General features: G+C 35.1%; 1 pseudogene; it reads left to right on the forward strand.

The window, feature by feature from the left end:
• Positions 1-1,187: 1,187 nt before the first annotated feature.
• LOC140852406 (uncharacterized) lies at positions 1,188-13,858 on the forward strand (annotated as a pseudogene).
• Positions 13,859-25,550: the final 11,692 nt, after the last annotated feature.

Below are 25,550 nucleotides of genomic sequence, written 5' to 3' on the forward strand. Positions count from 1 at the left end.
ATTTAGTCCAAGTCCATCCGGTGGAATTCCACAACATGAAGTTTCGATTGTAGAAGTCTCTCTTCCCTTCATGAGGACGGGAAGGGTTAATATGATGGGGACATTATGATAATAATAAATAAGATGATGCGGATACTATGATAATAATAAATAAGAGTTGCAATGGTTATCCAAAAAATATAGAGTTCAAGAGGTCACTTGTTTATGGAATTGCAAAGTCATCTGATCATTAAATATGGTCAAATTATATATCTCTAGAAAGCTCTGGAAGTCTAGTTTCCAACGTAACAAATAGTGTATGAATTGGCATTTCTTAGAAGAAGTTATGATCAATTTACTCTAGGCTATGCAGCAAAAATTGAGAAGACAGATTTGGGCTTTAAGAAGGAATTTGGATTTCCAATGGATAGGGTCGTGTATTTGAATTAAATGTGTAATCTAGGGAAGATGAAAGTGATTATCTCCAACTAGTATAAATAGGTGTCTTGGTGATAGATATAAGCATGTCTGAGTTATTGAAATACAATATTATTGCAACTCAAGATTGAGTTCTATCTTTTGACTTAGTCTCTCTTGGGTGGATTCCTAAGGTGTACTTAGTTGAGTTCTTGTTGCTCTTGGGTGCTTGGCTCCCTCTCCTAATTTCTTTCGATATCAGATTGGTTTCAGAGCTCCGGTTCTTTCCATGGTTGGACGTCGTTGTCGAGGAGCGAATGTCAATGTGGCTGCCATTGAGCGTGATCTTCGTGATGTCGAGATGGATGAGTTGAGGAGGCAAGTGCAACAACTTCAACAGCAGTTTGAGCATCTCCAAGCTATAAACCATGACGGGACACGTCATGGTTCGGAGCTAGGTTGGCAATGAGGAAGAGGAGATTGACCCTTTCCATGATGATGATTCTGATTCATCTATTGGGAGGGCTTCTTCTCATCGTGGCCAGAGAAATCATCATGAAGACTATGGTGTCAAAGTCGACATCCCTGACTTTAAAGGCCAATTGCATTCAGAAGATTTCATCGACTGGTTAGCCACCGTTGAGCGAGGTTTTGACTATAAGAACATCCCAGAAGACAAGAAGGTGAAGATAGTTGCCATCAAGTTGAAGAAATACGCTTCGGTTTGGTGGGAAAACTTAAAGAGGCGAAGGGATCATGAAAGAAAGCTGCGGACTGTGACGTGGGAAAAGATGAAAAAGGAGCGTAAGAAGAAATTTCTCTCTGCTAGTTACAAGCAAGACTCTTTCTATCAGCTTTACAATTTCAAACAAGAGGAGTTGTCTGTGAAAGAGTACACCGCTGAATTCAAGCATCTGATGATGAAATGTGATATCGTGGAGCCCGAAGAACAAATGATTGCTCGATATCTCAGCGGTCTTTGATCGAAAATCTGCAATGTTGTCCAATTGCAACCTTATTGGACTTTTAAGGATGTTTGCAAGTTGGCAGTTCGTGTGAGGAAATAATCTAAGGAGAAAGGTGCTCACAATACCTTGGGCAGAGAGGAGATCTCCAACCAGGGGAGTACCTCGAATCCCAGCCTTTGTCAGTAGGGAAGACTACTTCTTCGAAGTCAGCTCAAGCACAAGGTGGCAACCCTCACAACACTTCGAGCACTACCTCGAAATAGTGCTTTAAGTGTCGAGGATTTGGTCACATCGCTTCCGAATGCCCAAATAGAAAGATCATTTTCTTAGTAGAAGAAAGGGAAGACGATCCGGTGTTCGATTCCTTCGTTGATGAGGAGAAAGAAGTCGAGCAAGAAGAGGTCACCTACGGTGATCAAGGGAAGGCTCTCATCGTTCAACGCATCTTGAAGTCTGCACATGTTGAAGATGATACTACAAGAAATGCCATTTTTTACGATGAATTTATTTGTGATGGAAATGTATTTCATCGCAAATAAAGATATTTACAACGAAACCAAAAATTCATTGCTAATAATTTTTTATTTATGATGAAACTAATTTTTCATCGTAAATATCTTCATATTTGCGATAAAAATAAAATTTTATCATAAATACATATTATTTACGATAAAATTAATCATCATAAATAATAAAATATTTATTTTAATTTTAAATTTTCAAATATTAGAGATGAAAATAGTTTCATCATAAATAATAGAAGTATTTGCAACAAAAATTAAATTTTCATCATAAATATATATTATTTACGATAAAAAACTTTTATCACTAATATTTAAAAAACATAAAAATTTTTTAAAAATTTAATAATTAAAGATTATTTATGATAAAAATATTACATTGTAAATAATGGAGTATTGATGATGAAACTCAAATTTTCATCATAATTTAATATTATTTACAATAAAAAATTTTCATCACTAATATGTGAAAAAATAAAAAATTTTAAAAATTTAAAAATTATAGATTATTTGTGACGAACATATTACATCACAAAGACAGGCGTATTTCTGATGAAAATTTATTTTCTATCATAAAAACTTAAGTATTTATGATGAAAACTTTTTATCGCTAATATTTGAAAGAAAATAAAAAATTTTAAAAACTTTAAAATTATAGATTATTGGTGATGAAAATATTACATCATAAATGATAGATTATTCATGATGAAAATAAAATTTTCATCGTAAATACTTTCTCTTTATAATAAAAATTTTTCATCGCTAATATATGTAAAAAATAAAAAATTTTAAAAATTTAAAAATTACAGATTATTTGTGATGAAATTGTTACTTCACAAATACTTGTCTATTTATGATGAAAATTAATTATCTATCATAAATACTCCAGTATTTACGATGTAATATTTTCATCGCTAATACATAAAAAAATAAAAAATTTTAAAAATTATAAATTATTTACTCTGAAAATTTAACATCATCAATAATCGAATATTGATGATAAAAACTCAATTTTCATCATAAATACTCTATTATTTATGATAAAAAGTTTTCCTCGCTAATAAATGAGAAAAAATAAAAAAATTTAGGAATTACAAATTATTTGCGATGAGAAATCTTTTTTCATTGTAAATAACATGTATTTATGATGAAAAGTATATTTCCATCATAAATAATCACTATTTACGATGAAAAATTTCTATCGCTAATATTTAAAAAAAATAAAAAATTTTAAAAATTTATAAATTACAGATTATTAGCTATGAAAATTTTTTTATTGAAGGATGTTTAGACATATTATTATAATTTTTTTATATTTATAAAAATAAATATTAGATAGTTTTTAAAAAATAATATATGCACAAGAAAAGTATGTAAAATATTAAGATATCTCTGATCCTCAATCTTTATAAGGCTCTATCTGTGGCATCTTGAATCAATCCAAAATTAATTCTTGAAGGATGGATCAAGGGAAAGATGGTTGAAAATTGAAGCTGAGGATGTCATCATTCCTTTGGCTGCCCATTTAAATCTAGCCCAGATGACGTTCGATCTTTCAGACCTTTTGCTCGAGGTCCTCCACCCGATGAGATTTTGTGAGGCACAGAGAGTAGCCCAAGATCGAATCTCCATTGGAAGAGATTGGAGAATGTTGGCATTATTCTTTATGCCTGGATCCTGATGGGATGGTGATTATCGATTGATCAGGAAAGAATGATGCGCACCTCGAGGAAGATTCTCTGGAAGTAGTTTTGCTGGCTACATGGAGAGGGCACAGTTTGAGGAGCATGTTGCGGGAGTTGTCATTGCTCTATGGTTTGCTGTAAATGCTGGACGGTGTTGGTCAATGCTTGGACTTATCAAATCAGGTCATTGAATCGTTATGGATCCTCTATAATAGGTGGTGGTATAGGCCTTTGAGGAGTGGATGCTTGCACTGCATCACCCATGCTTCATCGAGATGACTATCGATGAGAAGCGGCAGAATTGTTGTAAGTTTTTGTTCTTACCATAGTTCATCCAAATCATTACTAAAATATTTTAAAAAATGATATATTTACTACATTAGCTATATATATATACACACAGACATATATACATATATTATTACATTATTGTGGCTAAGAGATGAATGAAAAATGAATGGAAGAAAATAATACGAGAAACAAGACTTGATCAGAAGATTTTTTTTTAAAATAAAAAATTATTTTTTATTAATTATTAGTGATGGAAAAAATTTTCATCGCTAATTATGTAATTAGCGATGAAATAAAAAGTTTTCATCATCAATAATATTTTCTCGGGGCTGAATTTTTCTAACAGAAATTTTTTTTTGGCAGAAATTATTAGTGATGAAAATTAAGTTTTCGTCACAAATATTTTTTGTTCAAATTATTTACGATGAAAATTTATTATTAGTGATAAAAATTTGCATCGCTAATACCCTACATCCCATCAAATCCCATCGAAAATCCATTTTTCTTTCTCATTCCCTCTTGGCAGTCCGGTTTCCTCCCCCTCCCATGAGCTTCCTCCCCCCGATGTCTCGCGTGCCTTCGATTTCCTCCACCGCCACCGCCATCGAGGTGAGTCGACTTCATCTCTATTTTTTTTTGGGTGGATTTCGGTTGGGGACTGGGACGAGGAACGTGCTGGGGCGGCGTGTCGGGGCCGGCATGCCAGGGACGGTGCGCCTGGGCCGGGATGGCGGGCCATGGCCACATGGGGCCTATGGGCCATGACGGTAATGGCAGGCTGGGGATGGTGACGTGGGGCCGGCGATGGGTCGGGGTCGGGGCGACGTCGACTCTTTTTTTTTTTGGGGTGGGATCGGGCCGGGGATGGGGACGAGGAACGGCACGGGGCCGGTGTGCCGGGGATGACGTGCCTAGGGCGAGACGACGGGCCGCGGCCATGTGCGGCCTGCGGGCCGTGGCCACGCGGGCCTTTATGCCGGGGCCAGTGGGCCGAGGGGCTGGGGCCGGGGCTGAGGTCGTCGAGCTAGAGCCGGAGCCGGTGATGGTGACTCGGGATGGGGTCGAGTCGCGACTGTGCCGGGGCCTACGGGCCTGGCCAGTGATGGTGGTTCAAGGAGGGGTCGGCGAGCCATAGCTGGAGCAGCAACGGCTAGCCGGGGCACGGCTGTGCTGGGGACGGTGGGCCGGGCATGCGTGGCCTATAGGCTACGGGGCCTGAGGGTTGAGCATGCATGGGTTCGGATGGGTCAGGCCTGGGTTGGGGTGGGTTGGGCCTGGATAGGGCCGATCGGGCCGGGTCCAGTCGGGTTGAAGCAGGTTGGGTGGAGCCGAGTCGGGTCGGGCTGGGGCCGGGGATGGTGGAGTCGGGGCAGGGTCAGGTCGGATCGGGCTGGGGTTGGTCAGGTGGAGCCGGGTTGGTCCGATCGGGCTGGGGCGGGTCGGGGATGGTAGGGTCTGGGCCAGGTCGGTTTCGGTTTGGGCTGGGATGGGGTGGGTTGGGCTGGGTCGGGTCGGGCTGGCGCGGGTCGGGTGGAGCCGAGTCGGGTCTGGCTGGGGTCGAGGATGGCGTAGCCGGGATGAGGTGGGTCAGGTCAGGGTCAGGTCAGGCTAGAGCTGGTCGGGTGGAGCCGGGTCGGGTTCGGTCGGGCTGGGGTGGGTCGGGCCGGGATGGGGTGGATCAGGGATGGTAGGGTTTGAGCTGGGTTGGTTTCGGTTCGGGTCGGGATGGGGTGGGTCAGGCCGAGTCGGGTCGGGCTGGGGTGGGTCGGGTCGGGCTGGGTCGGGTCTGGTCCGTTTCGCACCGGGCCAGGCTAGGGTAGGTGGGGTTAGGATGGGGCGGGTCAGATCAGGTCTTCATGAGGATGAAATATGATGCTGAAATTATTATAATTGTTGCATATTATTTTTTAATATTACTGTTGAATTTATTTAATTATTTGACTAATTATTTTTTTACTAACACAATGCACATTGCTGTTACTTGTTATAATTAAATTATTTTATGTGCTGTATTGTATGCTGCTGAAATTATAAATAATTTTTTTTTTATTTTAGAAAAAAATTTATTAAAATTTTTAATGAAAAAATTTCAATACGAAGTTATTTTTTTTGATAAATTAAAAATTCATCTTCGAATGCACATTCAAAGATGGTACTTAAATTACATTGAGCCGTAGATTTTCGTTCAAGTTTCGATCTTCATCGAGATCGAAACTTGGATGTTTCGTATTCTAACTTTTTAAAAAAGTAATAATATTATTATTGTTAATAGTTGATATTTTGTTCATTATGTGGTATTCAGTAGTTATTCCAAATATATGGTGGATAGGGTGCGTAGGCACCATATCCACATCGTATACTCGGAGAACCATAGGGAGATGCTGTCGAAACTTCCATGAAAATGAGATGAAATATTCACTAATAATAATAATAATAAGATTATTACTTTTTTAAAAGGGATAGGACCACATTTGTTAGTAATGATTTGAAAAGGATAGGATCATGCATTTTGTATCAAGTAATCCGGATCGGGATTTTAGCTGGAATTCGGAACACGATTCAGTCCGAAATTCAGATCAGGATCCAGAATACCACTAAACTTTATTTTGGTTGTTAATGATTTTGTGTTTGTTGTTAGATGAATATCAATAAAAGTTGGATAAATACTAGAGGTATTTTTTTGCCTGAATATCGAAAAGGAGTTCGAGATTTCATTGACTTTGCACGGCATAAGGCTGACAGTGCTAGTCGGATAAAGTGTCCATGCAAGAGATGTGTCAATTTGATATATCATCACATAACACTTGTTGAGGAGCATATGCTACAATATGGTATGGATAAGAAGTATACTTATTGGATATGGAATGGAGAGGGTGATCCGAATGAAGTGGTGTGCGATGATGACGATACTAAAGATGATAGTACTGATGGTGCTGGACCTGTCGAACATAGTGGTATTGGAGAATTGTTAGATGATTTACATCAAGGTGCTTATTCAAATATATGCATGAATACTGCTGCATCTGAAAGCAATTCTGATCATGAGCATAATATCTGGCTTGAGGTAGAAGGGACTTCTAAATAGTTTGCAAAGCTTGTAAGGGATTCACGAGAGCCACTCTATCCAAATTGTATAAAGTTTTTCAAGTTAGAATTTTTGATAAAATTGCTTCATATTAAAATCGTGAACTGTTGGAGTCAGAAGTCATTTGACTAAATTTTAACATTGATTAAAGCAGCTCTGCCCGATGGATAGAGACTTCCAAAATCATATTCTGAAGCAAAATTATACATGTAGGAAATAGGACTTGACTATACTCCTATACATGCCTGCAAAAATGACTATATATTATTTTATAAGGATAACGAATAAGCAACTGAATGTCCGAAATACGGTGAGCCTAGATACAAAATCGATAATAGAAAAGCAAAGAAGATACCTCAAAAGATTTTGAGATATATTTCATTGATTCCAAGACTCCAAAGGTTATATATGTCCACAAAGATAGCTGAAGAAATGAGATGGAATTATGAGCAGTGGGTTTCGGAGGAGAACATACTTAGCCACCCAATTGACTTTTTAGTGTAGAAAGACTTCAATGCAAAGCATCCACACTTTGCGAGTGATCTGTGCAATATCTAGCTTAGTCTAGCAACAGATGGATTTAATCCCTTTGGCAATTTGAGTACCTCTTACAGCATGTAGCCTGTGATGCTATAATGTGTCACCTTAGAAGTGCATGAAAGAACCATTTATTTCTATGTCATTGTTGATTCTGGATCCGAAAGTACCAGATAATGAAATTGATGTATATCTACCACCTTTAATTGATGATCTAAAGAAGTTATGAGAAAATGGGGTACAGACATATGATTCTATGAGTCGAAGTAATTTTGAGTTGCATGCTTCGATTCTGTGGACCATAAATAATTTTCTGACATATGAAAATTTATCTGGATGGAGCACCAAAGGATATCTTGCATGTCCAATATGCAATAGGGATGCATCCTCTTTACATTTAAAGCACGAACGAAAAATATGTTTCATGGGTCATCGATAGTTTCTTCTTGCTAATCATTGCTGGAGGACTTGTTATAATCAATATTTTGATGGTAAGTCCGATTGGTGTCTACCACCTAAGGTGTTAAGTGGAGCAAAAATTTTAGAACAACTTGAAATCATTGGAAACGTCCAATTTGAAAAAATATCGGGTACTTGCAAGCGAAAGCATATTGAAGCTGAGCTGAATTGGATGAAGCGAAGTATCTTTTTCGAACTACCATTTTGGAAGCAGCTACTACTTCATCATAATCTGGATGTAATGCACATTGAAAAGAATATTTATGATAATATCATCGATACTATATTGAATATTTCAAAAAAAATAAAAGATGGTACAAAAGCTCACCTTGATTTGCAGGAAATGAGAATTCGATCAGAGTTGCATTTAGTTCATCGAGGTGAGAGATTTTTTATACCACCCGCATGTTATTTACTGTTTGGAGAGAAAAAAAAATTTCTGTGGATTGTTCAAAATCGTAAAGTTTCATGATGTATACGCTTCAAACGTATCGCGGTGTGTTGAGAACAATGATGGCAATATCTTTGACATGAAAGTCATGACTCCTATGTGATGATGCAATGTTTGCTTTCTGTGGTCATGCGTGATTATTTGGGTGGTGATGGTCAAACTGTAATGATTGAGCTGGGAGTATTTTTTTGAGAACTGTGTTGTCAAAAATTGAAGATTAACTTACTTGAGAGATCAGAGAAAGATATTGTACTCATTCTTTGTAAGTTAGAAAAAAAATTTTCACCATCATTTTTTGATGTTATAGTGCATCTGACTGTTCATCTTCTAAAGGAAGCTATTTTGGCCGGACCGGTATATTATCGATGGATGTATCCTATTGAAAGATAAAAAAATTATACGTACTTTATCATATCAATTATAAGATGTAAATATATTTCTAAAATTTAAATTTATTTTTATTTATAGATTCTTGTGTACCTTAAAAAAATATGTGCACAATAAAGCAAGGCCTGAAGTGTCTATAGCAGAAACATATGTAGCTACTGAGTGTGTTACATTCTGCTCGATGTATCTTGATAATATCAAAATAAGATTCAATCATCCAGATCGTAATGCAAATCATGAATGGAGTAACAATGAACCGATGTTGTCTATATTTAAACAAATGGTTCGACCTACTGGTGCAAGAAGATATGAATTTATGGACGTGAACGAGCTATCCAAAGTACACTTTTACGTTCTAAATAATTGTGAAGAAATTAAAAATTTTATTGAGTAAGTATTATCTTACCATACTATTTAATTTCTAAAATTTTTTTATATCGATGTAAAATTAAAAATCATAACTTCTTGCAGTGAGCACAAGAGTATACTGTGTAGAGAGAATAATACGGATGTCGATGATCGACGTAGGAGAAAATTTACAAAATAGTTTGATGATCTTGTAAGTTACATTAGTGATACATTATTTATTTACTTATAAATAATATTATTTAAACCAACATAATTTTTATCTTATGATGTAGATGAAATATAAGTATTTCAATAAAGAAGTGGGTGCGACCGATGAGTTACAAGATTTAGCATATGGTCCCGATCGAAGGGTTAATCACTACACATCCTGTATCATTGGAGGAATGAGATTTCACACAAGAGAGCTTGAGATGCAACGATGGACTCAAAATAGTGGAATTGCTACAACAGGATATGAAGGAGAAAAAGAGATTGATTATTATGGTGGATGGTAGATATCATAGAACTGAAGTATGGGTCCAGTAATTCTGTATTTTTGTTTCAATGTGAATGATGAGATATTAGTAATAAAAAGATCGATATTCATATTGATTCATAATTTATCAGTGTAAATCTTGCATGAACATGGTACCAAAATGAGCCGTATATATTAGCAACTCAAGCGAAATAAATAATATATTTGAAGGATCTAAAGTATCGAGATAATTGGCATATTATACAAAAAATAATATCTAGAGGTGTATATGACATACCAACTTGATTAGAGATAGATGAAAATTCGGATTTACATGAAGAAGAAGCTTTTCAGCAAGAAGAAAAATATTAGCCGAGCTTTTGGTTGATGAAGAACTTATAACGCACCTTTGAATAGGGCTGATCTTCCGTCCAATGAAGTTGAAGCTGATTTTGTATTTAATTTTGATGAGTCGGAGGGTGACGATCAGTTCATAAATGACGATGAGATAGAAGATGACATATATATCGATTATTGTGATTCGGACGAGGATCTACACATCAAGGAAGAAATGAATATTGATGAGTAGATCTATATTCTTCGTTTAATTTTATCTTTCAATAATGGTATGTGATATAATTGTATTCATTAAAATATTATTTGATTATTATTATTATTATTTAATATTATATTTATTTATATCTCAATTCTTACAGATATGGCACCAGGAGATAGACGACGATGTTCGCGTTCACAGCTCCCTGCAGATGCCTCAGAGGTTGAGGCACCTTCACCGATCTCCGTTGTCGCACTGGCTTCACTGTCAGAGGATCCTGCACCAGCAGGTCCCAATGAGGTGGGTCCCAGTGAGGCGGATTTCAGTAGTATTAACTATTATACTTTATATATAATGAAATTTGATTTTTTTATTTGGATCATACTAATGATTTATTTATTATTATTTCAGATGAGTCCTCATCGATGGTGAGGCGAGGGTGAGGTTCATTGAAGAACCTTGCTTTGGAGCGTTGGAGATGCGAGCACCCGGGATAGCATCTCCAGATCGAGATACTGACCGGCTACACAGACCCATTAGGAAATGGTGTGACCCATGGCAGACTGAGCTGGGCATCATATGCTGCAGTTATGCCCCGTGAGGCTCTTTGATTAATGTCAATTTTATCAGCTCAGAGAGAGGTTTTCTATACCTACTTACAGGTAAAATAAATTATATTATGAATATTTAATTTGTATAGTATTTTTTTAATATTTATTATTGGCAAGATGTATTTGATATCACTAATTTTGAGAAGGATCGTGTGAGGCGAACCATCGACATTCAGTTATCGTTGGTTTCAAGGACTATCGCCATCACATGCATCAGCATTGGTATCGGGTGGTGTAGGATCATGGGGAGGAGGCAGTGCGGCAGCAGCCCTATGACAGCATCACCATAGATGATTGGACTACTATATCCGGCAGTACGAGATCTGACATATCAGGTTACATATCTAAATTTTTATTTTTATAGTTTAATAACTTAATCATTTATTTTTAAATTAAATTTTTTATCTACTAATTTTACTAATAATTTTACAGAGATGATGTACCCAGAATGCGACGAACCGGATGAGACAGACCATGCCATATTGTGGGGGGTTTGAGATCGTTTGCTCGTCACATGGAGCACATGGTAGGTAATTTTTAATTTTTAATTAGCATATAATTTCTAATTATTTATTTTTTTTAATTAATTCTTAAATTATAGAGAGATGCTGAGAGTGACGAGCTTTTTGGTAGGATCGATATCTACCAGCGGACCCACTAGCAACGGTCGGGGGAGTGAACGACGGGGAGCCAGGAGCTCTTTGTAAGTTTTTTCAATTATTTTTATTCATAATTTAATTTTTATTATAAAATTAAAATAACTATAATTTTAATTTTCAGGATCGTATGACAAAGATTAGATCCCAGCCTACCCCTGAGGGCTCGACCGCATCCACAGATGATGAGATCTGTGATTGGGTGCTCGGTACGAGATCCTGTTATGTTAGGGATCTGGGGTATGGGATCATTGCTCCATCTTCATGCACATCTAGGACGGACATCTATTCTGCATGCGAGGCTCGGCTGATGGAGGTGCAGAGGCAGGCTGTTGAGGATCGACAGTGAGCTCAGGAGTTGGCTGCATGCATCCATGACTATCAGTTCTTTCAGATCTAGATGATGAAGCGGATGGCACAGATGGAACAGACGAGACAGCTGATGAGGCAGCAGCAGGCCAATCCGAGCTCCATCGTCGGTCCGAACTCCATTGAGCGCTCCTCATCCCCAGCTCATTCTTCAGATATCGATATTTGACGACTTACTGATGTATTTTTTTACTTCAAATATCTTATAATTTTAATTTAATATAATAAAATAATAAAATTTATTTATCAATTTATTATATAAATTTTTATTTTATTTTTTTAATTTATAAAAAATATTATACATATAAATTTAAAATATATATTTATAATTTTTTTAAAAAATATGACTAAATTATTAGCGATGAAATTATTTTTGATGAAATATTCATCACTAAAAATATTTTACTAACATAATTTAATTTATCAATAAATATATAATTAACAGTGATGAAAAAATATTCATCGTAAATTATATTATTTATGATAATTTTTTTCTTTGCTAATATTATTTATTTTTTTTAAATAATTTTTTATTAAATTAATAGTGATGAATTATTTTCGTTGCAAAAGTAATTTTTTACGATGAAAATTTTTGTCGCTAAAACTTTAGCATATAATAGCGATGAAAATTTTTCATTGTAAATACTTTTTTTTAGATTAAATTTTTTCTTCAATTTTTTTTAACAATAAAAAATATCATCGTAGACATCATTTATTAGCGATGAATTTTTTTTTATCGTAAAATATTATCAACGACGGGATTATTGGCAATGAAATATTAGCGACCAAAATTTCATCGCTAATATTATTAGCGATGAAAATTGTTATTAGCGACGAAAATTTTTCATAGCTAATAACCTGTTTTGTTGTAGTGTGATAAGTGCCTCCATCACAACATTTTGCACACCCGATGTACTTCTCATGGTAAGGTGTGCACCATCATTATTGATAGTGGGAGTTGTGATAATGTTGTTTCCACTACCATGGTGGAGAAGTTGCAGCTCAATGTGGAGCCTCATTCAGAGCCCTACAAGCTCTCTTGGCTTAAGAAAGGCAATGACATCTATGTCAACAAGCATTGTCTGGTTCAATTTTTGATTGGACTACACTACAAGGATGAGATTTTGTGCGACATGGTTCTGATGGATGCATGTCACTTACTTCTTGGGCGATCTTGGTTATATGACCGGAAGGTGATTTATGATGGCTTCAAGAACACCTATTCCTTTATTAAGGATGGTGTGAAGATCACATTGGCGCCTTATAGAATGGAAGACAAGCCTAAGTCCTCCATTGGAGAAGGGAGTTCTTATCTCTCAAAATCTTAATTTCTCCAAGTCATAGATCGATCTCCCGATATCTTTGCGCTCGTGGTCTTGGAGGAGAATGAAGAACAGGAAGATATTCTACCTATTTTGAAGCCTTTGCTTTAGGAATTTCGAGATGTGGTGCCCGATGAGATTCCTTCCGGACTTCCTCCTATGAGAGGAATTCAGCATCATATTAATTTGGTGCTAGGTGCTTCTATTCCAAATAAGGCGGCCTATCGAATGAGTCCGAAGGAACATGAGGAGCTTCAACGACAAGTCGATGAGCTTTTGCAAAAGGGCTTGATTTGAGAAAGCTTAAGCCCTTGCACAGTTCCTGCTCTACTCATGCCGAAGAAGGATGGGTCTTGACGAATGTGTATCGATAGTTGAGCTGTAAACAAGATCACCATCAAGAACCATTTTCTAATACCTCATCTTGATGATTTGCTCGATCAACTTCATGGTGCTTCAATCTTTTCAAAGATTGATCTCAGAAGTGGATATCATCAAATTCGAATGCATCCTAGAGATGAGTGGAAGATGGTGTTCAAGACAAGAGACGGTCTCTACGAGTGGCTAATAATGCCATTCGGTCTTTCTAATGCTCCGAGTACTTTTATGCACCTTATGAACCATGTCTTGAAGACTTTCACTGGTAAGTTCTTGGTCGTCTATTTTGACGACATCTTGATGTATAGTACTAGCATGGAAGAGCACTTGGAACATCTCCAAGAGGCCTTCAAAGTGCTTTGAGAGCAACACTTATATGCAAACCTCTAGAAATGTCACTTTCTCACAAACAGTGTCAATTTCTTGGGTTATATTTTCTCTCATGAATAATCATGGATCCGAGCAAGATAGAGGCGATCGAGAATTGGCCTACACCAAGATCTCTTCAAGAGGTTCGAAGTTTCCATGGGCTAGCATCTTTCTACTAGAGATTCATCATCTACACTCGTTGCCCCCATTACTGAATGCTTGAAGGGAGGAGTATTTAAGTGGAATGAGGTAGCTCAAAAAAATTTCGAGTTGATAAAGAAGAAGATGACTGAAGCACCGGTTCTCGCGTTACCCAACTTTGAGAATGTATTTGAAGTATGTTGTGATGCTTCGAACATGGGAATTGGAGCTGCTCTTTCTCAAGAAGGCAACCACTCGCCTACTTTAGTGAGAAGTTGAATGGGTCGAAGAGAAATTATTCAACCTATGACAAGGAGTTTTACGCCATCGTTCGAGCTTTGACCAATTGGAGGCATTATCTCATTTTAAAGGAGTTTGTTCTCTATTCGGATCATGAGGCCTTGAAGTACATCAATGGCCAACACAAGCTCAATAATCGCCATGCCAAGTTGGTGGAATTTTTTCAAGCCTATACATTCGTGATCAAGCACAAGAGCGGCGATCAAAACCAAGTCACCGATGCTTTGAGCAAAAGATGTGGATTGCTTTCTTCGATGCAAGTGAAGGTGCTGGGATTTGAAGTCATAAAGGAGCTTTATGAGGAAGATCTCGATTTTTCCAAGGTTTGGAGTAAATGCTCTAAAGGTGCTTGGAAAGATTTTTTCTTACAAGATGGTTATCTTTTGAAGAACAGTCGATTGTGCATTTCTCAATGTTCTTTACGGGAGGCAATCCTCAAAGAAGCCCGCGATGGTGGACTTAGAGGTCATTTCGAGCGAGATAAAACTCTTTCTCTCATCAATGCAAATTTCTATTGGCCAAATATGATTCGAGATGTTTTAAGACATGTGGAGCATTGTCAAACTTATCATATTGCTAAGCCTCATTCATAGAATATCGGTTTATGCACACTACTTTCCATTCCCAATGCCCCATGGGAAGATGTGAGCATTGATTTCATGGTGGGATTGCCGAAGACTCAAAGGAACAAAGATTCGATTATGGTGGTGGTGGACCGATCTTTTAAGATGGCACATTTTGTTCCATGTCTCAATACCTTGGATGCATCTCATGTTGCTAATCTTTACTTCAAGGAGGTTGTCAAGTTTCATGGTATTCCAAAGACTATCACTTCTGATCGTGACTCAAAATTTATGAGTCATTTTTGATGTATTTTTTGGAGGAAGCTTGGAACTATCCTTTAATTTAGTTCCTCTCACCATCCTCAAACCGATGGCCAGACAGAGGTTGTCAATCGAAGTTTGGAGAGCTTATTGAGATCCTTGATGGCAGAAAATATTCAACAATGGGACTTAAAACTACCTCAGATGGAGTTTGCTTACAATCACTCTCAAAGCAAATCTACTGGTAAAAATCCGTTCGAGATTGTTTATGAAGCTAATCCTATCAGTCTATTGGATTTGGCCTCACTTCCAATTAATCACTCTTTCAGTAGTGATGCTGAAGAAAGAGTGAAGTAGATTCAAAGTTTGTATGAAGAGGTTCGGAAGAAGATCATTTGGCAAAATGAGAAGTACAAGAAACAAACTGATAAATTTTGAAGACAGGCAAGCTTCAACGAAGGAGATTTAGTGTGGATTCATCTTTGAAAGGAGCGATTTCCACTAGATCATTTTGGAAAGCTCAAATCGAGAGCTGATAGTCCTTTTCGAATTCTAAAAAGGGTGGATGAAAATGCATACAAAGTTGAACTCCTAGGAGATTATAGAGTTTCAGCAACTTTCAACATCTCTGACTTATCACCATACATTAGAGAAGATGAATAGTCTGACTTGAGGGCAAGTCTCTTCCAATCAGGAGAGAATTGATGGAGATATTATGATAATAATAAATAAGATGATGGGGACATTATGATAATAATAAATAAGAGTTGCAATGGTTATCTAGAAAATACAGAGTTCAAGGGATCACTTGTTTGTAGAATTACAAAGTTATCCGATTACTAAACATGGTCAAATTATATATCTTTGGAAAGCTCTAGAAGTCTAGATTCCAACGCAATAAACAGTGCATAGATTGGCATTTTCTAGAAGCAGTTATGGTCAATTTACTCCAAGCTATGCAGCAGAAACCGAGAAGACAGATTCAGGCTTTCAGAAGGAATTTGGATTTCCAATGGATAGGGTCATGTATTTGAATTAAATGTGTAATCTAGGGAATAAGAAAGTGATTATCTCCAACTAGTATAAATAGGTGTCTTGATGATAGATGTAAGCATGCCTGAGTTATTGAAATACAATATCATTGCAACTCAAGATTGAGTTCTATCTTTTGACTTAGTCTCTCTTGGGTGGATTCCTAAAGTGTACTTAGTCAAGTTCTTGTTGCTTTTGGGGGCTTGGCTCCCTCTCCTAATTTTTTCCGACATCATAGTAAAATCCCCTTTTTTTTTTTGATGCAACACATCTAGGTTGGATTTGTTTACACTTAAAATTATCACCAAAAAGACATGTCCTAGCTATTATGTGGAGGCATAGAAAACACGGATGAACATGATCATAGAAAATGACCATCACCTTTGCCTTCATATCATGATGGGGAAAAGCTCTTAACTAGTTGATCCTTCATAAGAATGATGAATGTGGATTACCTTCTGCATGCTTATCTTTGTTTGAGATATTGATTTTGCTACGTGACATGATGCATCACATCTTGAAGCTTCTAGGCATGTAAAACATTATTGAATTTGTTGCACTTGTCTTCTTGGTATTATCAACAAGATATGTAACGAAAATTAGATTCAATAACAACCCAACCTCCAATGCCAAAACTAGAAGATTGACTACCAAGTTTGAGGTAGGAAGGTAGGGAAAGTAAGATCCAAATAAACTCACTACTTATAGGAAATCAAGCAAAGAAATATAAGCAAGAAGATCAGAGGAGAAGCATTTCACAAAGTCAAAATCTTTATTCAAAATAGTAAGATGCTTCATCATACATGAATAATGATTATACAGCGTAGATATGGAACAAGTTTCCACCCCTATGAATTAATTATTAAAAATCATTTGAAATTTCAAAGAGAAACATCAAAGGTATCAATAAACTTATCATTCAGTTGCTGAAGTAATTGCCCTGATATTAAATGCACCCCTTCAAAATGATGGCTGCATAATACGCTCTTAGTATTGGGTTTCTCTTGTAGATTTTATGTTCAAATCTGTCTCTTGGCCTTTGAGCTAACATCTCCAGTTTGAGATGAGCTAAAGAGGTCTAGTTTCAATTCACAACATTTTTACGAGACAGTCCATAGTCAAGCGGGACATACTTGTTCTGCAACACGAAGAGTGTAGCTCACTATTTTTTAAGAAAATATAGAAGAGTGGGGAAACTTTAACCCAATATATTTAGGCGTAAGGTGATGTATACAAAATGAAGGGAAAGAACATTGAGCTCCACTAAATCACAACTGCTTGCAATATGTTGATAGCCTATGGTCTAAAACTAGACTTCTCCATGTAACTTTTTAGCCCCAAAGCAAAGAGGATCTGATATAGACCATTAAACCTGGAGCAGTTCGTAACAAAAGAAATGTTTATACATGTTTTGGAGAAAACTTCCCCCATATATCTCACGAAATTGTACTGATATAAGGGAGGAACTACTGTTCTAGCCATAAGGACATAAATTTGGGTGCGTAGTAGGTTCACGATTGGAATTAGACTCAGAATGAATTGGAATTAGAAATAGAATGATCATATCCTCCGACAGATTTGGTTTGCAATTGAAAGCAGAATCAGAATAGAATTTGAATAGCAAAGAAGAATAGAGATTAGATTTTGAGTGATTCGAGCATTCTCATTCCCCTTGGGACTCTCTTCCAACCAAACTGGAATAAAGTTGACTCATTCCTATTCTTATTCCAAAGTCCAACTCTCCCAAACCAAACATATATATATCTGAAATAGATATAAAGCAGCCTGACATATAGAATACCCCTCATCCATTACATTCCGATAGGTTGACTAGCCTTAGGCGGTATTTGGTTCGTGACCGGAATCGGATTCAAAATGGCCATATCTCCCATAGCATTTGGTTCGTCACTCAAATTGAGATGGGTATAGAATTTAAATCCTTAGGAAAGAGTTAGGATTGGATTTTATGGGGGCTAGGTGATTCTCATTTAGCTTCAGAATTGAAATGGGACTCCCTCCAACTAAGTGGTTGGAATAAGATTCACATCTTTCCCCTCCCATTCCAATCCCTTACTCCTCCCAACTAAACACACCCTCAATCTCACTCCTACAATCTTCGTGTCACTAAATTTTTGGGCCAAGTTGGTCAGCTTGATACGAGCCTGAACACGATTCTCAACCAACATATTAGGGAAATTTCTTGAGCCTCTCTATAGATTGTCAGTTGTGGCACCTAGAAGGCATACAATAGCACAAGCAGCACTGGTACTGTGATAGCATACTTGAGAAATTCTTTGTGCACCGTGGGCAATGTAGAAAATCTGATGTAGAGTGCACCACTTTATATGATTGATCCATATAGTCATTGCTTTCCAACGTATATTTAATACTTGTAGTTTTATTTTTTCATTTAAAAATTTTGCATGATGAAAATGTACTACTCTTTGAAAAAAATTATGACATTCTATGACATATTATGACCTTCTATATACATGATGTCATAATATGGTCCAAAAAATTATGATATCTTATGGCATATTATGACATCCTGCATCAAATTATGATTTTTTATATATAGGATGTCATAATATAGTCCAGGATGTCATAATATAGAAGGAGCATTTTTGTCTAACCACTTTTCAATCCACATTTAATGCCTGTAGTTCTATTTTTTTATTTAAAAATTTTGAATGACAAAAATGCTCTTGCTCTTTGAAAAAATTATGATATCCTATGGTATATTATGACATCCTACATCAAAATTATAACTTCATGCATGCAGGATGTCATAATATGGATATAAGATGTCATAATTTTTTTCAAAAAGCAGAGATATTTTTGTCATTCAAAATTTTTAAATAAAAAAGCAAAACTACAAATATTAAATGCATATTAGAAAACAGTAGCTATATAAACCAATCACATAAAGCGGTGTACTCCATGTTGGATTTTCTACACCACCTGTGGTGCACAAAGAATTTTCCTAGCATACTTATGACCCATGCTCCTGGGTGAATGGGATCTTATATATGCATAGCAATGCCTATGGTGATGCCATCTACCCTTTCACTTGTGTAAGGACAAACTCTCTCATTACTTTCTATTCCTCAGATTATTGAATGTACCTAGTTGTACTTGTAGGGGTTTTATTTTAAGGCATTGAGGGTAAGAATTTCATAGTTAATAGGTAAAATGACCCTTTTTTCCTTTTGAGAACCATATAATTGGAATGGAGGATAAGTATTTCATTGTCCATTAGTTAAAATAATGCAAAATAGTAGTTTGAGTAGTCGCCTTCCCAAAGGAGTTTAGCTCCCTCATCCTCCTTTAATAAGAAAGCACATGCTAAACACTAATTGGATGAAATGGGAGAACTTTTTCCATCATTGTTTGCTTCATTTTAACAAGATATTATGCCCTAGAGAAAATGTCTATTATTCTCTAACTTATATGTGCGTATGATTATCTATCAAAATCAGCATGCTGCGCAATGTAATAAGTTACGACTAAAAATGCAAGATTTAAATGATACATATCTTAGGGTCAACCTTGAAAATGTCAATTTAGATTGTAAATAGCCTTTCTATTAGCCTTCCATTGCCCCGGCAAACCATGATCTCCAGTTAAGTTAACCAAGGATGGAAAGTGGTCATTTTACCTTGGTTAGTTTCAATAAGGGTCCAAATTATATGAAAATAAAAAAGTGGATGATCTATAAGAACTTTATGGGGCAATAAAACTTATATAAAATTGAAGCAATCCAAGTACTGTCTAGGATCTCTCAAGTCAATCTGCTACCACCTATAGCAAATCAGCCTGCAATCACCTGTAATACCTTGATTTTCTAATCCCAACTTTGAGTATACCCGATGGAAAGGATCTCACAAGCTCTTGGATGAGTTGGAGACTAAGTCTATAGAGAGTACCCTTTTATAATGTACCTCACTCATCAAAGACAGTATCTGAATCAGTCACAAAGATTGAAAGATGGACGTTATCCATGATGATTGCATAGAATTCAACTTTATCAAACCATCAAATATATTTCTATCACTTTATCGGATGTTTATCTTTAGTTAGAGTTCAGATTCATCTAAAATATGTAAAACAAATCCGGATGTACATTAGCATGGGCTATATCCGAATAGAGTTGATCGGATAAAACTCCAGCATTCTCTCACTTGACCCAACCTAATACAAGCATCTTCATTTTAATTATTTAAAGCATTTCAAATATTTTTAATAAAATTTTATCTGGATTCGATAATTGAAAATCGATATAGCTATATATAAAAACTTAATTCCCTCAGGAGATATACATTGCATACTTAATTATAAAATAACCACTAGTGTGAATTATGGCAGCAAATGCGTTATCTACCAATACACGATCTTCCATACATCACAATACTAATGACATCTCATAACCAAGTTCTTAATGTGAAGTTTTACATTGTGAATAGATAAAATTTTATATCTATTCCTTGGTCATCTTTATATTATATGATAAATAGCTGATTAAGATAAAATAAAATAAATTGAACTTTATTATAAAATTTAATATAATAACTTTATATATAATGTCCAATACATATCAATCATAAAATGAGCTAATAAACCTTATATGAAGTTTTACATTGTGAATAGATAAAATTTTATATCTATTCTTTGGTCATCTTTATATTATATGATAAATAGCTTATTAAGATAAAATAAAATAAACTGAACTTTATTATAAAATTTAAACCTTATATGATCCATATGATCTCTAACAATCTTGGAAGTGAGTTCTTTCATCAATGGATCTGTAATCATTAGCTAAATAATAATATATTCTATAGATACTATATTCTCCTTTATTCTTTTATGAAGAGTAAAGTATTTAATACTACTATACGTGTAAGTATTTGTACTCTTCATATTATTGGAGAATCTTACTGTAGAATTATTATTACAGTATATCTTGATCAATCTGATAATAGAGTCAATAACTTTAAGTCCTGTGATGAAATTCTTTAACCATATAGCTTATAAGAAAGTCTCATAATAGGCCATGTACTCTGCTTTCATAGTGGATGAAGTGATAAGATCTTGTTTCGCACTCATCCAAGATACAGCACCTCCTGTAAGTAGAAAAATGTATCGATGGTAGACTTTCTATTGTCAGTGAATCTAGTAAAATCCGAATCTAAATAGTCAATAACTTGAAGATGATCATACCATCTATATGTGAGCATGTATTTTTTGATATCTTACAAGTAACGCATGATTTTTTTTGTAGCTTTCCAATGCTCCATTTCTAGATCATGTTGATAAAGCCATAGTATTGATACAATAAAAGCAATGTCTGGATGCATACAAATCTTGATATAATTTAAACTTCCAACAATAAATGCATAAGGTATGGACCTCATTTTTTCTATTTTGTCTCATTTCTTAGATATTGAAGTTTATTAAGTTTACCATCTTTTATAATAGGAGCACATCCAGAGAATATTTTTTCATCCCAAATCTTTCTAATATTCTAAAGATGTAAGTCCTTTGAGATAGAACAAGTAACCCTACGGATCTATCTCTATAAATTTTAATGCTGATAATATAAGTGATTTTATCCATATCTTTTATCTTAAAATTTTAAAATAGAAACTGTTTGGTTTCCTTAAGTAGACTATGATCACTACTAGCAAGTAAAATAGCATCCACATATAATATCAAAATTATGAACCTACTTCCACTGATTTTCAAATATATATATATATATATATTGATTAATTGTATTTGCTTCAAATCCAAAGGAAGTGATTATCCTATTAAATTTGAAATATCATTGTCTGAAAACCTATTTAAGTCGATAAATAGATTTCTTTAATCTGCAAATCATATTCTCTTATCCACTAATGATAAATCCTTAGGTTGTTCCATATAGATCTCTTCCTCTAGATCACCATTGAGGAAGGTCTTTCTCACATTCATCTAATGCAACTCTACATCAAAATGAGCTATTAAGGTCATGATAATCTTAAAAGAGTCTTTCAAAGAAATAGGAGAATAGGTCTCTTTAAAGTCAATGCTCTTCTTTTGTGCAAACCTCTTTATCACAAGTTTGGCTTTATATTGTTCAACTTTATCATTAAGATTCTTTTTGATCTTATAGATCCATTTACAACCTATCGATCACACTCCTTTTGGTAGGTCAATTAATTCTCACATATAATTTTTATCCATAGAGATCAACTCTTCTTTCATGGCATCCAACCATTGTAAGAAGTTCTCACCATTCATAGCTTGTAAGAACATCTTAGGGTCATCATCCTTTTCATCCATATCAATCAAATGCTTCACATAATTTGAAGGTATAGCAAATCTTCTTATTCTAGTAGATCTCTAAAGAGCTATCCTTTGATCTGCTTGTGATGGTGGTTGGATAGTTACTTCTTCGGCAATAAGAACCTTATGAGGTGGAACTTGATGAAGCGGTGGTTCCTCATGAATGTTATACTAAGAAGTAATTATAGGAATCATCACTTCAGTCTGCTTTTCAAGTGTAAAATTATTTTTTATATTTTCTTAAAGATAATATCATGAGATTCTTTACTCCCATAAACATGCCATCTTCTAGAAATTTTACTCTATTAGTTTCTGCTATCTATGATATACGAGATGAACAATAGAATTATACCCTTTTGACCTCTTCGGATAACTAATAAAAAAATCATTGGTCATTCTAAGATCAAATACCTTTTCTTGTGGATTATAAATCTTGATTTTAGTTGAACAATCCCATATACACAAATATCCCAAACTAGATTTTCTATCAATCCATAACTCATGAGGAGTCTTTTGAACTATCTTAGTAAAAATTTTATTTAATAAATACATAGCTGTCTTTACAGCCTCACCCCACTAGAAAATAGATAATGTAGAATAACTTAGCATAGCCCAAACCATTTTTTTAAGTATTTCTATTCTTTCTTTCATCTATACCATTTTGGTCTGTTCTGCCAAGTATTGCATATTGAGGTACAATCCTTTGTTTCTTTAAAAATTTTGCTAATGGTCTTGGTCTTTGACCCATCTCAGTTATCTACTATAGTATTTGCTACCTTTGTCAGATTTGACTACTCTAATCATTTTTTTTGATTATCTTTCAATCTCTGTTTTAAATTCTTTAAAAGCCTCAAATATATTAGTCTTATCAAATAGAAGGTATAGATACATATATCATGAATAATCATCAATGAATGTGATAAAATATTTTTTACCTATTAAATATAAGAAAAAAGATCTGCATACATCAGTGTAAATGATTTTCAAAGTTCCTTCACTCCTTTTGATATCTCTTTTCAATGTATATGTTTACTTTGCCTTTATGCAGTCAATATAGGTCTCAAAATCAATAAAGTTTGTCGATCCTAAGATCTCATCCCTCATTGATCTTTTGACTCTCTCTTCAGAGATATACCCCAATCTCTAGTGCCATAACATAGAAGAATTTTTGTCAATCCTATCTCTTTTATTATAAGAAGAATTTGCAAAGAAAGACTACTCAAATGAATGATGCAAAGACAACTTATAAAGACCATCACACAATAACCAAAACCAACAACTCTATAGTCTTTTTATTAGATCAAATTTAAAGTTTCCAAAAGAAACATGAAAACCAACTTTATCCAATGCTGGAATAAAAACTAAATTTTTAGAAAAAAAAATATAAAAACTTCTATCCATATCTAAGATGAATCTAAGATTATCTTATAGCATCTAACTATCTTGACAAGTGAACGTGCTTGATTATTTTTGGTGACAGTGGATAATTTACTTTCAGTTGGAGGCCTTCTCAATAGGAAGCCCTGCAAGTTGTTAGCAATGTGCATAGATGTACCAAAGTTAGTCACTAGGTAGAAATAGAAACATTTACTACATTGGATTCAAAACATATGAGAGAGTAAATGGTACCTTTCTCTTGCAGCCATTCTTTGATACTTTATGCAGTTTTTCTTTAGGTGTCTCTTTTTCTGCAGAAGATGCATTTAACGACTTTATTAATGGCTTCACCTGATGCTACAGTAGTATCTTCTTTTCTTTTGCTTTGGGTGCACTTTTTCCTTTATCTTGTTTCTCACTGATTTGATGTGAAGCCAAATTCATGCTCTCTGTCTTCTCCCCTCAATCTATCCTCCTCTTAAATACATTTGATTAGTAATTCATTAACTATCTACTTCTCATTATGTGTATTATAGAAGATCTTAAAGAGATCATATTTTGATGGAAGAGAAGTAAGAATAAAATAGACTAGGAAAGCATCTGATATAGTAACCTTAATATCAGTTAACTGTTGTAATATCCCTCATCTCTATGATGTGCTTTGTATACCAGATTTGCCTACATATTTGTAGAGACTAATCTCATCATCAAGATGCTAGCTTTTGCTTTATCAAAGCTTACAAATTGCTACTCCGTAGTACTAAAAAAATCATGTGCCTTTTTCACATAAAGGGATAGATCTCCTAATATGCCATGGCCATGTCAGACTTCATTAGAAGCAAACTTAGGTGATTGGAACACTCATTTTTTATAAAAGCTCTTCTGCTCTGATGTACTTTCATTCGTAAGTGGTGAAGATTCATCTACTCAAAATACTAGATCAAGATCAACACATCCTAATATAAGCATTATTCTCTCTTTCCATTCTAAGAAAGTTAATCCATTAAGAAAAAAAAATTTCTATGCTGCTATCAATCATTATGGAAATTAATGCTGTAAAAAATATATGCTCACATTATCATAAATAATGAAACCAAATAAACTTAATTTATCTAAAGTAAATAATTTGTTTAATATTTAACTTTGATGGGCAACTAAGTGCATCATTATATCTCTCCTTTAGATGAGTGCCATAACATGCTAGTGGTGTTAGAAAATATATCTTAAAGCCAATCATTTAGATGATTACACTCTTTATAACTTATATATAAATTATAAATTAATAAAAATTATTTGATATTATTCATCACAAGATGTACATCTTTCTTGATAGAACTCATGTATTGTGATGAAGTCCTTAGAACTATATGACAATCGATAAAGAAGAATTTATTGAATAGTTCTTAAATATATTCGCGATCAAATGATACATCATTAAGGGACGATGATGTTTATCAAGTGTAGGTTGTTGTGTGCCATATAGGTTGATTGTCCTCTTAATCAAAGAGTGTGAAGATATTGGTATGACATGCAGGTGACATGTAGGAGTACATCGTCACCGAATAAGTGACTCACCTGCAGAGTGCTCTGCTATCAAGAGCTGCTTGCAAAGAATATAGACATAAGTGTCCCTCTGACCAAAGATCACTAGGTGACTTGCAAGCAACTTACTATGCTTTGGTGTC

The sequence above is a fragment of the Elaeis guineensis genome, chromosome 11, assembly GCF_000442705.2.
Source record: "Elaeis guineensis isolate ETL-2024a chromosome 11, EG11, whole genome shotgun sequence".
In the NCBI taxonomy this organism is placed as follows: Eukaryota; Viridiplantae; Streptophyta; class Magnoliopsida; order Arecales; family Arecaceae; genus Elaeis; species Elaeis guineensis.